This window comes from Artibeus jamaicensis, unplaced genomic scaffold (genome assembly GCF_021234435.1).
Source record: "Artibeus jamaicensis isolate MK-2021 breed Jamaican fruit bat unplaced genomic scaffold, CSHL_Jam_final contig_482, whole genome shotgun sequence".
In the NCBI taxonomy this organism is placed as follows: domain Eukaryota; kingdom Metazoa; phylum Chordata; class Mammalia; order Chiroptera; family Phyllostomidae; genus Artibeus; species Artibeus jamaicensis.
Genome location: NW_026521857.1, coordinates 10,632,772 through 10,649,187, shown reverse-complemented (window position 1 = coordinate 10,649,187; position 16,416 = coordinate 10,632,772). Strand labels below are relative to the sequence as shown.

The 16,416-nt window shown below is 39.9% G+C and overlaps 1 long non-coding RNA gene across 1 annotated transcript in view; it reads right to left on the bottom strand.

Moving 5' to 3' along the window:
* Positions 1-16,416, bottom strand: part of LOC128627898 (uncharacterized) — a 337,323-nt gene that overhangs the window by 228,136 nt on the left and 92,771 nt on the right. The window contains exon 3 of the long non-coding RNA XR_008392191.1: positions 14,700-14,742. This is a non-coding gene — a long non-coding RNA (uncharacterized LOC128627898). The remainder of the gene's footprint in view (positions 1-14,699; positions 14,743-16,416) is intronic.

Genomic DNA, 16,416 nt, shown 5'->3' with positions numbered 1-16,416 from the left:
AATTTATATCCTATGCCCAGAAAAGACAGTCCTTCTGTGAAGACTGGACCACTCAAAATACCGTAGCATAGAAAAGTGAAATGAGTCAAGTTCTAGACATACAAAGTAAATGGTTATTAAAGAACCACAGGACACATACTCCATAGCTCAGTTACCTGAGAATATACTCTGTTCAAATGTGGCTTCTTATTTGCAAAAAAAAGTTCAACCACACATTTGCCCTCTCCAGATCCAGAGCTTTCCTCCACTCACCCTCTTGGCCTTCATGCAACAAGGATCTAAAAAATAAGGGTGCAAAGCTTGCTTATCTCTGCCTCTGGGCCTGTCCAGGCAGGGAGAGACACAAGGCTTTTGCAAGAATGGCTGTCTCTAGAGTAAATTTCAGAAGACATGAAAACACCCACAGTCAGAAGAATAGAGCGGGAGAGGCCGAAACACATACTGCCTCACAGACTTCGTATTTACCAAAATCATCCGATTCTCAGACAAAATTTTATTGTTACTTTTCTAAAACTGTCCATGTATATCAAGGCCCATATTGCTGCTATTTCAGATGGAGTTCAGGACTCCCCTTGGTCACTCACTAACTTCTCCACTTGACGAGAATGTGCCCTGCGGTCTTACAATTAAAACTAGGAAGTTTAGTCCTGGCTGGCATGGCGTCATCCCACAGATGGAAAGGTTGCCAGTCTGAGTCCCGGTCAGGGCACGTGCCTGGGCAGCAGAGTCAGTATCTGGTCAGGATGTGTGCAGAAAGCAACCAATCAATATTTCTCTCCCTCTCTTTCTTCTCCCTCCCTTCTCTCTAAAAAGTACATAAAGTTTAACAACAACAAAAAAAAAAACCCTAGGAAATTTAAATATTTATCTATCTCTTTCACAATGTTAAAAAATAAAAATAATCTTACATTAAATAAAAATGCTTACACTGTGAGAATTACTACTGGGAAATGACAATTTTTTAAGTCTCTTACCAAGTGATTATGGCTACTAGCATGAAAAGGGATAATTTTCTATTTCAGTTAAGAAAAAAAACTCCTAGGTAAGGCAAAATACAAAGCAAGCTGGCAGCGTTTCCCTGCCTGGAGAGCACTCATCAATCATTCTGGCCGTCTTGTGCTAATGCTTCAACAAATCCACCAGCAAAATGAAAAGTGTTGCCAATTTCTATGCATTTAAAAGAGGACAGATATGTCACACTATGCAAAATATGGCATCATGTGATCAGAAAAGACATTTAATAATTTGAAGCAGGACAATAAATGTCAGTGAATACTTTGAAATTTAGTGCCTCCGAAACAGACCCTTTAGGATGTTCCTGAAATAGACTTTCTGCATTTCAACCAATTTCTGTTTCTTCCGTAGCTTCCATTTGCAAAAGGACTTGGGATGTACCAGAGGCATGTGAGTGACATCATGCTTGGACATAAGTTCAGAGAATAAAATACACATGCAGTTGGGGAGGAAAAAAACCCAGCGATGCATTTTCCAGGACTTCCCTAGAAAGGCAGCCACTGTGTCGTATCAAATCAAAAGCTCTTGCCTACGGGAACTTTTATTACTGCTCCTATCAAAAGACGAGGGTGAGGGGGAAGCTTTGCAGTTTTCACAGGAAAAGAATGATTTCCAAATTATGACTTTCGAGAGCTCAAGAGAGGGAGTGACTTATTCGCAGTAAATGTGAAACACATGGTTTTCTCAGAGGGTTTTTGTCCACCCTGCACAGTTATTTCTCTTACGTGAAAGAGACAAATTATTAAGATTTAAACACAATACCTCTTAGAATATACCATACATTTGTGCTTCAAGCCTGAGGGCTGAGGCTTTAAATAATAATGCTTCCGAGGGCAGGCAGGGGAACAGCACCTCCCCACTCCAGAGACAAGCAGAGCAACTGTACCCCACACACCAAGAAATACAGCTGGATGGACATAGCAGTGAACAGGGTCCTTCCCCAGTGCACCCCCTTTCGGAATGTGAAGAGAGAAATTCCAGCCCACTGAAAATGCTGGGGGCCTCACTGAAAAATAGAGGGATACATTTACCTAACGTAGGGGTGTGTACAGGTTTTCTTTCTTTTCCTTTTTTTCCCCCTCCTTTCCTCATTTTGTCAGTGCTTTCTCTTTATCCCAGTGGCTCTTAACCCCATTTGTATAGTAGAATCATCTAGAAGGTTAAAAAAAAAAAAACCTACTTTTCTAATATGCATCTAGATTTAAGAGCCACTGCTTGTATCCTCAACTGATTTCAACCTAACTCAGCATTAAACTGCATCATCGAGACTTCCGATGAGATCTGCCAAACAAGCTCTCTTTATTATTTTTTTTTCTTTGAGAAGTCCAAGAGGCTCTCAAGGAAACATTAGTACATTTTCCATGGTGGGCCAAGCACATCCTCCGTTGCTACGTGCAGAGAGCCCCTAAGTCCAGAACACATTATACATGGTATGGGAATTGCAGCTCCCTCCCACAGAGCCTCGGGCTCTCCGCCCCGCCCCCACTGCCTCCTAATGTATGTCACAGACACGTCCTGAGGGAAGGCGTGGGATCGCATTTCTCAGGAGGTTCCATCCAATTTCCTACCAATCTGTAACACAGGAAAGAGCTCTCTGCAGTCTGTCACTGTGATACAAATGCTTCTCACAGATCCTTCACCCTAAACAAACAAACATCCCCCTAAGCTGAGCGGAACACACTCCCTGAACAACTCCAAGGATGTGACGGCACAGCAATGTCTGTGGACTGCGCTTCAATGATCTTTTATTACAGAAGCTGTGCACAATGAGCACCCCTCACTGTCCCTCCAACACATCCACCACATCGGCTACCTGCCTCTCCACTTCTCAGGTAATGAATACGTCCATGGCCCTATAGGGATAAGATTACCAGAACCTTAGTGAGAGCCAAGTGACAGAAAGTTCTTCCACAGCTGTCCTACACAAAAAATAGAAATTCTTCATTTCAGGAAAATCTACTCATTCATAGGCCAAAACCAAGAACTTTATGGGAAAAAAAAATGGTAGCCTTAGATTTGGCCATACAACTTCAATTATAAATTTTAAAATTGTATGGGCAAACAACATTCCAAATCTGTTTAAGTTTAAAAAGCTAAGTCCCTGTGTAGCAACACTAGTTCTATCAGTATATGTTGTTTTTGCACATAACACAAAATTTGCTTATCATTTGATTTTAGACGTAGAAAGTCCATAGAATGAAGACTCGTGTATGCTAATAGCTGCTGTTTATTAAGTGAGTGGTAGGTACCGGGCACTATGCTATGTGTTTTATTGCATTTCATTCCCTCAACCCCATGGAGGAACTACCAGTGTCTCCACTTATGGATGAGTTCATGATGCTTCAATAAATAAAACATGTCCATTGTCAGCAAAGCCAGAGGATGGCTGAGCTAGGATTTGGACAGAAATCTAGCTGACTGTGAAGCCCTTAACCATTTTCATAAATTACAGTATGTATCTTTTATAAGTGGGCGACATGCTGAAATAGCACTTCCACCACCATTTTTTAAAAAAAAAAAAAGGAGACAGGGAATCTGAATTCTTCATGGACTGTTACCCTGAGGCACTCATACTTTATGGAGTGGTGATGAGGGCAGGGTTTGGAATCTTGCCTCTGATGCAAACTCACCAGGGACAAGTTTCTGGATCTCCGAGCGCCATGTTCTGGTCCCCAAAGTGGGAGCACGCTGACCTCAGTCAGAGCTGTTGGGAGGACACCTGAAGTGGCACCGGAGGCCCAGGCGCCGCCAGCTTCCTTCCCCCTGGCGCCTCACGTGCTCTCGGCTGGGGAGAACAAACCTTATCATACCGCTATGGGAGAGGGCCTTAAAGAAAAAGAATTATAAAAAGATAAAAGTGACTGGGAAAGGGAAAAGTTCAGCTGTGCAGAAGCTATGACTCTCTGATCATGAACACTCACGTGTTTACTGAGTCCTGAAAGAAATAAGTTGTCACTCAATTCACACTGAGTTCCTATTTAAGAAAGTGAACTTTTTTTGTTATTTTGAAAGCAAATTATCCTGACTCAACTGTTTTCCACTCTGAATTTTCTGTTTGGCTTGGCTTTATTTTGGTTTTGACTTTTGTACTTCAACAAGTCATTATTACACACCCATCAAGTGCTCGGGCTTGTAAGAAATTTTAAAATTCTGAAAATAGGATTCTTACCTTGAGAAAAGTATAATATTTGGTTGGGTTTTCTTAAAAGTAGCACACAAAAAATGTGGGAATTAATTGATTAATCAGCACTTGCCAATGGCTAAGACCAGGAGAAGGGTGTGACTATTTAAACAGTAGCAGAAACCAGGAGTTCCTTCGGGGTGAGGGAACAGTTCTGTACGCTGCTTGTGATTGCTTGAATGTAAAAGGATAATAAATTTCATAGGAATATACAACCCACCCCACCCCCCAAAAATGCATGTAATAACTGGTAAAATCCGAAGGTCTCTAATGAGTTAATAGCACTATACACCAAGGTCAGTTTCCCGGTTTTGACAATGTTCTGCGGTTATGCAAGTTTGTCTTTGGGGAAAACCGGGTGAAGGGCACATGGAAACTGTTCTGTTATTGCAATTTCTGTGAGTCGAGTTATATCAAAATAAAACTAACACTTAAAAAATGATGAAAGATCTCTATAAACTGATATGGAAAGAGCTCTAAGATTCATGGTTAAGTTTTTAAAAAAGGGAGTATACAATGCATGTAATATGCTACCTTTTGTGTGAAGTGGGAAGTACAGAATCGATAGCATATTTCCTCGTCCAGCATAAAGAGAGACTAGGGAAGGGCATACAAGGCACTGAGGACACTGCTTTCCTGTGAGGGCTGAAAAGGAGGAACTTAAAGATGAGGCACAAAATGGAAGGAGACTTTTTATACTTCTCACGTTCTGAACCATTATCATTGTAATATTATTTAAAAGAAAAAATAAAAAGGCAAGAATGAAAAAAGGATAGTACTACAATAAATAATAACATCAGTGTAGACATCTATGTCAAGTTCTTTACTGAGCAATTCACATACACCATTTTTAATCCTCAAAACAGATCAAAGTGAATGATCGCTCTTTTCTCCAGAGCACGGCTCTTTTCTACTGAGACTTATGGGCAGTTTTGAAACCTTTGGACTCTCTTCCTATTTCAGGCCTGCTGAAGTATCACACTGCTGCTTTTTTTAGTTATTGGGTTGGCCAAAAAGTTCATCTAGTCTTTTTCATACAATAGCTCTAGCTGTGTTTAGTTGTCTTTAACTTCATTTGAAACTATTTTGTTAGATTGTATTGTGACAGCTGTCATATCAGTGTGTATTTTTTAAAAACTGATCAAAATTGATCAATTTTTGTGCAGCCATTTTAATATTAAAGATGGAAGAAAATATGGAACATCTTCAGCATATTATGCTTTATTACTTCAAGAAAAGTAAAAACGTAACTAAAATGTAAAAAAGGATTTGTGTAATGTATGGAGAAGACGCTGTAAATGAATGATCAAACACGTTGAAAGTGGTTTGCAAAGTTTCTTGGTACTACTGGTACTAAAGAATTCTTTCGGCCAACTAATTCTTTGCTGTGGGGACGTCTTACTCATTGGAAGATGTTCAAAAGCGCCCCTGGCCTCTACCCGCTAGAAGCCAACAGGGGGAAATAGCCAACATACTCAAAATATCCAAATCAACAAAGTTATTGGTGAAAATGCAAACTGTCTTTTATTTTATGAAATAAACTAAACAGACTTTTTGGCAAGCCCAGTAAATTTGTTGGGGTAACATGAGTTAATAACATTATGTGTTTTAGGTGTACAATTCTATAATACATCATCTGTATGTTGTATTGTATGATCACCACAGGGTTCAGTCTTCTTCTGTCACCACAGTTTGGTCCCCTTTACCTTCTTCATCCCCCTTCCAACTCCCTTCTCCTCTGGTAACCACTATAATGTTGTCCGTTTATTCATCTGCTGCTTTCTGTTTTATATCCCACATATGAGTGAAATCATAAGGTTCTTGCCCTTTTCTGTCTAGCTATAAGAGAAATGCAAATCAAACCACAGTGAGATACCACCTCGTACTTGTTAGAATAGCAACTATCAATAAGACAAGAAATAACGGGTGGAAAGGATGTGAAGAAAAGAGAACCCTCAGACACTGAGGGTGGATCAATGCAAATTGATTCAGCCCTTATGAAAAAGTTATGAAGGCTCATCAAAAAATTAAAAGTAGAGCTACCATATGACCCAGAAATCCCTCTTCAGAGTATCTATCATAAAATTTTAAAACACTTATTTGTAAAGATACAAGGTCTGTCCAGAAATAAGTCCAATCATTGTTAATATGACAAGAATGGTTTGTGCCACATTGCTGTAACCTGGCAGCCAAGGAGAGTGGACTGGAATGCACATGCATGAACAATGACGACTTCCTTATACTAGTCCGTAGGAACAGCAGATGCTGTGGAGTAAGCATGTGTACTGACTGTGTGGCCATCACATTCAAAATGACTAAGCGAGTAGAGCAACAAATCTGCATCAAGTTTTGCATTAAGTTTAAACATTCCTTCGTGGGCACTACTGGAATGATTCAGAAGGCCGCAGCTCCAGGCAACTGGTGATTGGCAGCTTCATCACAACACTCCCACCCATGCATCATGTCTGGTGCAGAGTTTTTGGCGAAACAGGTGACTCAGCCCCCTACAGCCCAGATTTGGCACCTTGTGACTTCTGGGTTTTCCCAAAACTAAAATCACCTTTGGAAGGTAAGAGATTTCAGGCCATTGATGAGATTTGGGGAAATGGGATGGAGCAGCTGACGGCAATTGGGAGAACTGTGTGAGTTCCTAAGGTGCCTATTTCGAAGGGGACTGAGGCGTCATTGCCCTATGTACAATATTTCTTGTATCTTCTTCAATAAATGTCTCTATTTTTCATAGTGCATGGCTGGATAATTTCATGCATCTCTATGTTCACTGCATCATTACTCACAATAGCCAAGACATGTTAACAATCTAAGCATCCTTTAATGGATAACTGGATAAATATGTGGTACATGTGCAATGGAATACTACTCAGCCATAAAAAATGATGAATTATTATCATTTGGAAGAACATAAAAGAACCTAGAGTGTATCATGCTGAGTGAAATAAATCATATGGAAAAGGATAAGGACCACATGATTTCACCCATGTTGTTTATCTCAGTGCCCTTGTACATGGCTTTTCCTTTACTTAACACCATTCACCCCTCTTACCCTACTTTGCCCAGAAAACTCCTATTCAAACTGTAAAACCAAGTTCCTACCCAGTTTTCTTGGAACCTTTCTCCTCAATAGAATGAATATTTCTCCTCTTGGTCTTACTTCTATATCTCATACTAAGTTAAGAATATCTTAAAAGTTACTTTTTAACTGTGTTTAAACCCTGGGATCTAGCAAACTGCCTGGCAACAATCACTGTTGCTCAGCAAAGTTCCTTCAGCTATAATGAACTCTTTAAACCTCACCATGAAAGGTACTAAAAGGTCTTTAAAAGAACTAAGACCTGTCATTAAAAAGACTCATATTCACTTGCTAACTGTTAAAATAGTAGTTAAATATTTTTAAACAAAAGTGGCTACAAGTAATTTTAAAATCACCAATATCCTAAGAGAACTCTCTCAGTTATAAGTGGACTTAAGTAGACATTCCTTACAAACTCTTTAATACCAAATTTCTAAGTGAACCTAATTCCTACTACTTTTTATAAATTCTTTACAAACTATGACTTCATAGTAATAACAAGTAAAAAATTAACACCTTTTATTTAAAAAATGTAATTGAAAAAAATTTTCTAAGCATGGCCTTTTTCATTTCCTTTCCTGTGCAAAGTAATTTACCTTGGAAGGTGACATAAAGGGCGTGATGCTCAGAAGAAACCGAGGTCCTTCCGTGCTGAGCTTCTCCACGACTTCGTGACCATCTAATATGGCACAGATTTCTAGACAGGCAGGCATAGCTGACTTTAAAAGCTGTTATTCTCCTCAAAAAGAATTTGTTCTCTCCAGAGAACGTGGCCCACATGAGTCGTAAGTCAAATTGACAGTCACACACCAGGTGTGGCCTAGTGGTCAGAGACGAGTGAGCTCCAGCCTCGGCTGGCACTGTTCCGAACCGTGTCCTCTATCAAGTTGTCTCCTCCAGCTCATCTTCCTCATTTGGGGAAATGAAGCTATTTTGATATCAAACACGTTGAGGTGTTGGGAAGACTAAGTAACTTCTGACCTGCATAGAGTTTCAAACAATTCCTAACATATGCCAAAGATTGACTAAATATTAGCTATTAACAATATATAACTCTGTAACATATGGTACATGCCAGATAAATGGCATTAATTCAAGAAAGAGTTCATCTCTGTCTAGTTAAGCTTAAAGTATCTGAAAGAATTATTATCTCAAGGTCATCACAAAAGAGAGAGAAAACTTTGGAAAACTTGGAAAACACCCAAAATGTGCTGATAGAATGTATATATCTTCAGGCAGTATGTGCTAGCAATACGAGCTGTTAATTCACTTTCCAAGAGATAAGCCTGACTCTCTAAAGGAGACACACATCCCAAATCTTGGACTGTCTTCTGCTTTGAGGATTTTCATTAACCAGAGAGTTTAATTTTTTCAGATGTTCTACAGCAACATTTCTTTTTCAATGAATATTCCAAAACACAGATATTCACAATCAATCAGATTTAAAAAAAGAAAGAAAGTCTATTCTAATGGATCTTTATCAGAGAAGGTGGGCCATGAGATGTAGTTGGATATATTCTAAAAGGATTTTCATTGCTCTTTGTTTAATTGTCCTCACAGGCTTTGAGGGACCTTTCATCACCCAGAAATGATACTAATTCCAACTGTGCTACATAAAAGGCTTTCTTCTCTGGCAATAGTATTTAAGTCATTAAAATCAGTATCAAAACCAGCAACTGGATGTGTTAAATAATCAGAAAAAAATATTTCTTTCATAGGAAAGCAATTCAAAAATATTATTGAGGAACTTAGATATTTATACACCCATGTTCTTAATAGTATTATTCACAATAGCCAAAAGGAGGAAGAGACCCATTCATTATATTGACAGATGAATGGATAAACGAAATGTCTTAAATACACACAAAGGACTGTCATTCTGTCTTAAAAAGGAAATTCTGATACCTGCTACAACATGGAAGACCTTGAGAACATTATGCTAAGTGAAATTGGCAAGTCACATAAAAACAAACTGTATGATTCCACTTACAATATATCTAGAATAGTCAAATTCATAGCAACAGAGGCCTGGGAGAAGGTAGGCTGGAGAGTTAATATTTAAGGGGTACAGAGTAAGTCTGAGAAGATGGGGGTTCTGGAGATGGATAGTGGTAAGGGCTTCCCAGTAATATGAGTCTTCTTAACACTACCGAACTGCATACTCAACATGCTTAAAAATGGTCAATTTGATGTTATGTATATTTCAATACAATAAAAAAAAAATTATTGAGCTCCTGCAACACATACATAGAAAAAGGAGGAATGGGTAGTTATCAGTGAACTTGGAATGAAGAAACAGTTCATCTAGACAATTTTGACCACGAAAGGCCCTCAGAAACTACCAATGCGACTTTAATTCTTTTTAAAATTGGGGGCTCCCCTTTGTTTTAGGTAAAGAGACCTCACTTTAGTATGAAAATAGAGTAGAAATTAATCCTCACAAAATGTTAAAGAGAAAAATATTCACACACTACTCATATTCTAGGTCTCACTCACACAACCGTGCAGTCATGTTTGGTAACTTGGGTGTCTTCAGCAGAGCGGCTAGAGCAAAAATTACAAGAATCAAAGCTCCCATCTCAAAATGGAATTTGAGCCATCCATAATCTTTACTGTCAAAGCAATTCCTAATAAATTTCAGTTAGGTTAATCCCATTAAGATCTAACATTGTTATCCTTTTTAAGTGAAAACACATTTAATTAGTTGGTAGGAACGAAGAGGCGGTCTGGTTCTGCCACTTCGATACCCGTTTTTCAGGTCCTATGGACATGATGTGAATACAGATAGGACTATTTGCTTCTGGTATTTCACTTCTCTTTCTTTCTTTCTCTTTCCCCTTCCCTGCAGCCTTACTTATTGAAATGTTACAGTGCCTGCCTATCAAAGTGCTTTCAAGGGAGGAGGAGCTCTTCAGAAGTAAGGAAGATCAGTAAATTATTTTCTGTTACTACCACATCCCTCGTGACACACCGTCAGTGAGGTAAGTTCAAAAAGGAGCCCCTCTGGAGTGAACCCCGAAAAGCCAGTCTGCTGCAGATCTGACCATCCATTTCTTTTGAAACACTAAATAAAAGCTCACCGGGCAAACTATCTTTGTCCCCTAGAAAAGAGTAGAAATATACACTAAATTTGATCTCAAGGTTGAACAGAAATAGAGAATGAATGAATGCTTTATAGGCAGAAAGATGGACAGCAGAGCTGGCTGTCCTGGACTGGTTTTGATAAAGCAGAGGCTGCACTAGGACAGGTTACAAATAGTCATTTTTTAAATAAGCCAATAGAAAACAGAGGGTAGTGTGATATATAATTGTTAAGGTTGGGAAGCGCTAGAAACAGTGTTGATATCACAATCAGCTTCTGGGAATTCTTAGCAGATCTTTAACTCAGCTCATGCGTCTGCATGAAACAATCTCTCCTTGGTAAGAGTCAGCCCTTTGGCATTTGCGTACTCATCTGATTTAGTGTGATCTGGAAGGATAAACACAAAATGTTTCAATAAATATGAATTATTTTTCTGATTCTTCAAAGGTAAGGTATTTTTAATTTCATTCTGATTGTAGGTTTTGCTGGAATTAAAAACAGGTGGCAGATGAATATTTGCTATTGCTGGCAGCAAGTTTGCATATTAATAGAAAACAGAAATTTTCTAATCACATAAGTCATATATTGTAATCACATGAAAAGTAGCGCTTTCAGTTTCTCTTGGTGATAAATGTTTTTTTAAAGCTCTAAGAATCAGAGAACCTCAAGGCCAACACGTCAATAACCCAGCAAAGTAGTGATGAGTCCACAGGATGGTTTGGGACATACATAAATGTACATTTATTTTCCTAAAAGACATCAGATTGTCAACTGTGACCAATCAGGTTTTAAACGTCTGCTGTCAATTAAGAACACATTCCTGAATTGATTAAATTTTTCCCATTTTGGAAAATGAAATTGGGTCTTTATTTCTGCCACATCTGCCATCAGCAAGGAGAAGGGAAGGGCATGAAATAAAATAAGCATTGGCATCCGGAGAAGCTTACCTCCTCCCCATATTTTTTATTGAAAAAATAAAATTTGTTTTCCAGTAAGATATTTCATTTAAAAAAAAAAATCTGTTTCTACTCAAGGCTAGAGTTCTATTTATTTTTAAATGAGGCCCATGAAACCTCCCAAGTGCGATTTAGATTTACATCTGGCTAATCCCCCAAATGTGAGGACCAAGTTCATGCTGTTTATTTCTAATGAGTTCTGTGATTTTTGGATAACACGTGTGAGAGATAGCAAATTAACTACTGCTAGTCAGCAGCAAGCAAGCAAAAGATGTCTTGGGAAGCTTGTGTGAGCAAATCCTGCAAGTCAATTTCTAATCACACTTGCCAGAAACTTGGGGGGAAAGGTGATAAAACCTGCCAAGAAAAACCAGTGGTAAACTTGTTTCCCTTTCCTTTTTCCATGGAATTTTTCACCACTCAACCAACAAATCCGGCTCATTCTTTCCTTTCCTTAACTTTGGGACTGCAAGGAAGGCTCTGGTCCCACTGATAGTCTTAGAAAAATTAAAATGCCTCTCACTGCAAAATGCACAATACCATCATCAGTCTCTGGAAGTTCCCTCCCTGGAGCTGTACCCACCTACAGAAAGGAAGCTGTGGAGGGGAGGTGGGAGGTCACGTGCAAGCTATAGAAACACATATCCTTCCCCCCACCCAAGACACCTACAGGCGAGTAAACAAAGAGTAGCCAAATTGCCTTACCTAGAACTGGCCAGAAATACTGTGCAACCTTTCTGCGCCAGCTGAAAACAAAGCAACAGATAAAGCTAGAGATAACAGAAATTCTAACACTCCCCCACAGCTGGTTACTAATAGACTAAGAAGCACAGTTCAAACTATTTCCATCTAATTTGTCATCTCAAACCAAACACAGGTCTTAACTGGTGGTTTTGAACCATGACTATAGTTAGAATCACCTGGAGAGCCTGTAAGCAATGCTAATACTGGGACCCACCCCCAACTCAACTGGAACTGGAGTCTCCTGGAGTCAGACCAGGTGACCAGTGTTTTTTGTTGTTTTTTTTTAAGCCACCCACATGAATCCTACTGTGGGGTGAGTAGTTGAGAACCCCTTTAGAAGTGCAGGCATACCTCATTTTATTGCACATTGCCTTCCTGCATTTCACAGATGTTTCTTTTTTACAAATGGAAGGGGAAGATTATGACTCCCTTCATTGCCATACTTGCTTTATTGCAGTGATCTGGAACCAAACCCACAGTATCTCCGAGGTATGCTTGTCTGCTCTTTTTTAAATAAAGGAGCTAATCTATCTATTAAGTAAATTAGGTCTCTAATTTCACTCAGTCTGTCCTGTCCCAGAAAGCCCTGGTCCTGACCCCCACCTGCACGCCCCCGTAGCACGCAGGCTTCCTTCCACGTGTGCAGCAGGCTGAGTCGCAGGCCCCCTGCTGTTGGTGGTGCAGGAACACTTGGGACAGGCCCCGCAAGGCAAGGAAAGCTTGACTCCATCTTGGTCATTAAATACCTGAAACTCCCACTTTCCTCTACACGACACCTCTGACACAGATGTGTGGGGAGTTGTTGGACACCAAGTAATTCTCCAACTGTCCAATCCACAGACATGGAAAGACCCAATTTCATTCATTTCTGACACCCACTGTCTAAACTCAGTACAGACCCCACTGGATAAGGGCTCAGTCCTTCAAATGCCACCTGCAGGTCCAGGTTGTCACCTGTACCTCTGACCAACCAACCAGCTGTAAATCAGAAATTTCCACACTCCATTCCTCCAGTTCTGTAATTTACCAGAACAGCTCTCAGAACTCAGGAAAACAGTTTACTTACCAGATTACTGGTTTGTCAGAAAGGGCAGGACTCAGGAAGAGCCCGAGGGAACAGATCCCTTGGGCAAGGTATAGGAAGCCTCTCTGCTCTCTCCAAGAACATGACCCTCCCTCCCAGGGCAACCGGAAAGTTCTCCAAAACCTTTCTTACAGGGTTTTTATGGCAGCTTCATTAGGTAGGCAAAACTGATTAAATCATTGGCCACTGGTGATTAACTGGGTCTCCAGCTCCTCTACCCTTCTCACAGATCAGGGGGTGGGGCCAAAAGTTTCAATCCTGTAACCGCACAGGGCTGGTTTCCATGGCAACCAGACCTCTTATTTTGGGACCTCCAAAAGTCAATCATTAACATAAATTCAGGTGTGGTGGAAAGGGCTTGTTTGGATTAACAAAAGATGGTCTTCTCACTTTTATCACTCCAGAGATCTTTCAAGAGCTAGGGACAATAATCAAGTATTAAAACAAAAGGTATGCCTATTGCCCTTAAGAAATTACAGGGGTTTTAGGAACTTCAGCCAGGAACCAGAGACAAAGACCTATATATATATATATTTCTTAGTATATCACAGTGATCCAGGTGCAAGTATTTTGAGTGTCTCAGGATATGTTGCAGTGTATAACACAAAGACAGGTGTAAAACAGGGTGTGCAGTGAGCATCAAATATCGGTTTCCTTTAGACCAGTGGTTCCTTAACCCTCCTATACATTAGAATCACCTGGAGGGCTTGTTAAAACACCTCACCCTTGAGTCTCTGATTCAATCCATGGTGGGGGGGGGGGGGGGGGGGGTTCCAGCTATTTGCATTTCTAAGAAGTTTCCAAAAGATGTTGGTGATATTGATGTCAGGACCACACCTAAGAATCAGTGCTCTAGACTACACTTCTGGCACCTTCAAATACTGGAAATACCAAACAGAAATGTGTTTTTAATCCCCCCCCCCAATTTTACTGAGATATAATTATCATACAGCACTGTATAAACCTGAAGTGTATGACATAATGATTTTACTTACATGTATTGTAAAATGATTACTACAGTAAGTTAACATCCATCATCTCATATAGGTACAAAAAGGGGAAAAATGAGGGAAAAAATGTTTTTTCCTTGTGATGAGAACTCTTGGAATCTACTCTCTTAACAACATTCAAGTACACCAAACAGCACAGTGGTGTACACAGAGTTGTCATGTTGTAGAATGCATCCCTAAGAGATTTGTCTTCCCAGTATCCATCCCTCAAATAGGAGTTAGTAAATAAAGACTGGATATTTGATTTGAAGGCATTATAGTTAACTATTGTTTTAGGTGTGAAAATAGTATTTATGTTTCAAAAAAAACATGAGCTCTTATCTTTAAGAGATATGCATTGAAAAAAATTCTAACAGGACAGAGTTGACATCTGTCACGCACCTAGCCTCCCCCTACCCGGGGGCAAGGAGAGAAGAACAAGAACAGTGACCATTGGCATTTTGGGACAGCCCAGCAAAGAGCAAGCACCAGGTTATAACCACAAAGGGAATCAGTGCAATCCTTTATCTGGAAATCTTCTCCATCCAGAGAGTCTCTTACCTGAACTTGCGGGTGTTGGCGCTTCTGACGTCCCCTGAAAGTGCTAGGAGAGAAAGGGAAACTGAGTCAAAAGTTGCAAGAATGTACAAAAGTTACAGAAGAAAACAGTAGAGTAAGGTTTTAGTACACATCTCTGTCTACCTACAGGCAATTTTGGAAAGCTGTTTGTTTATTAAGATTGGCCTTGGAGTTGACTGCTCTGGAGCCATGTCAGGGACTCGGTTCACAATGGTAAGCCGTCCTGCTTCCTGGAGAACACTGGAAGCATCCAGGGACACACGGTTTTAGCACCAGCTCTGCTACTCCTATTCTAAGGCAGTGCAAGCACGACATTCTCCCTTTCTGGGTCTAGACTTCATTATCTGGAGAATGAAGTATTTTAGATGTTCTCCATAGTGATTCCCAAGGCTAACAGTACATTACATTTCAAAAAATACTGATCCTAGGACGTAATCAGAAGAAAAGAAAGGGAACCACCACAACTATATATCCTAGACCCTACACAATTATTTCTGTAGCTTATTTTATTTAATCTCTAAAACGGGTTTTGTAAGGTGAGTCTTGGAGCAACAGAGGACTATGACAAAGAGCCTGGCTAAGAGTACGCAATTACACGTCCAAGGTCATAGAACTAGCAGTAGCAGAGCCACAGATCAAAACCAGGAGCTGGCTGATCCCAAGGGAGAAGTTCTTCCCACTCTACCAGCAATTTCAACCTTTTTCACCTGGTGGCACACATAAACTATTTACTAAAATTCTCTGGCACACCCCCTGAATTTTTTTGCTGATCTAACAAAAAACATAGGTATAATTTTGTTTCACGCACACAAGACAGCTCTCGTTGTGTTGGCAGCTGCAATTTTTTTATTTGACAGTGTAGGGGAAAGAAGTCAGTGCCTCTGACTACAAAGTCAGGCGCTGCATATGGTAAACATTCTTGCAGCACATCAGTTGAAAACCACTGTGCTACACACCATGGGTGATCTACTCAGGGCAGTCCTGTTGCTGGCAGAGTCACATTAAAACCATGAACTTGGACTCCAAGAGTGTATTAAGGGTTATTTGTTTTTTTGTGTTCCGACTTATCTTTTTTAAAAAATCTGATATTTTATGAGAATGTATTTTTTTATTTAATTATCTTTAGAATGAAGGGAAGGGAAGGGAGGAGAAGGGGAAGGGAGGGGAAGGGAAGGGAAGGGAAGGAGAGAAATATCAATGTATGGTTGCTTCTGGTGCATTTCCTGCTGGGAACTGGCCCCTGCTGGGTCCTGGCCTGCAGCCCAGGCATGTGCCCTGACGGGGAATCGAACCGCGATCTTTTAGGTCACAGGCCCGCGCTCAATCCACTGAGCTACACCAGCCAGTGCATGAGAATGTATTTGATTATAAAAAAATTTTCCAATAGAATACCCAGTAAAGTTAGCTTATAACACTTCTAATTTTCTTCTGTCTCAGCAAAACATGACCCCCAAAAAAGAGTAAAGACAGAGTCTTAGAACATATTCAATGTACACTTCTTCAAATTTTTTATTTTTATATTTGCCTTTCTCTAACAGTTTTCACTTTAAAAAAAAAGTTTATAACAACAGGTTACATCTGAACACATGGGAGAAGCTTGGGGATTTTGCTCTCTCTTAAAATCTTTAGAGGCTACACCCCCAAATACTCATTTCTAAGCACCTGGTTCCAAAAGCAAAGTTCTTGGCAAGTTGTGAAA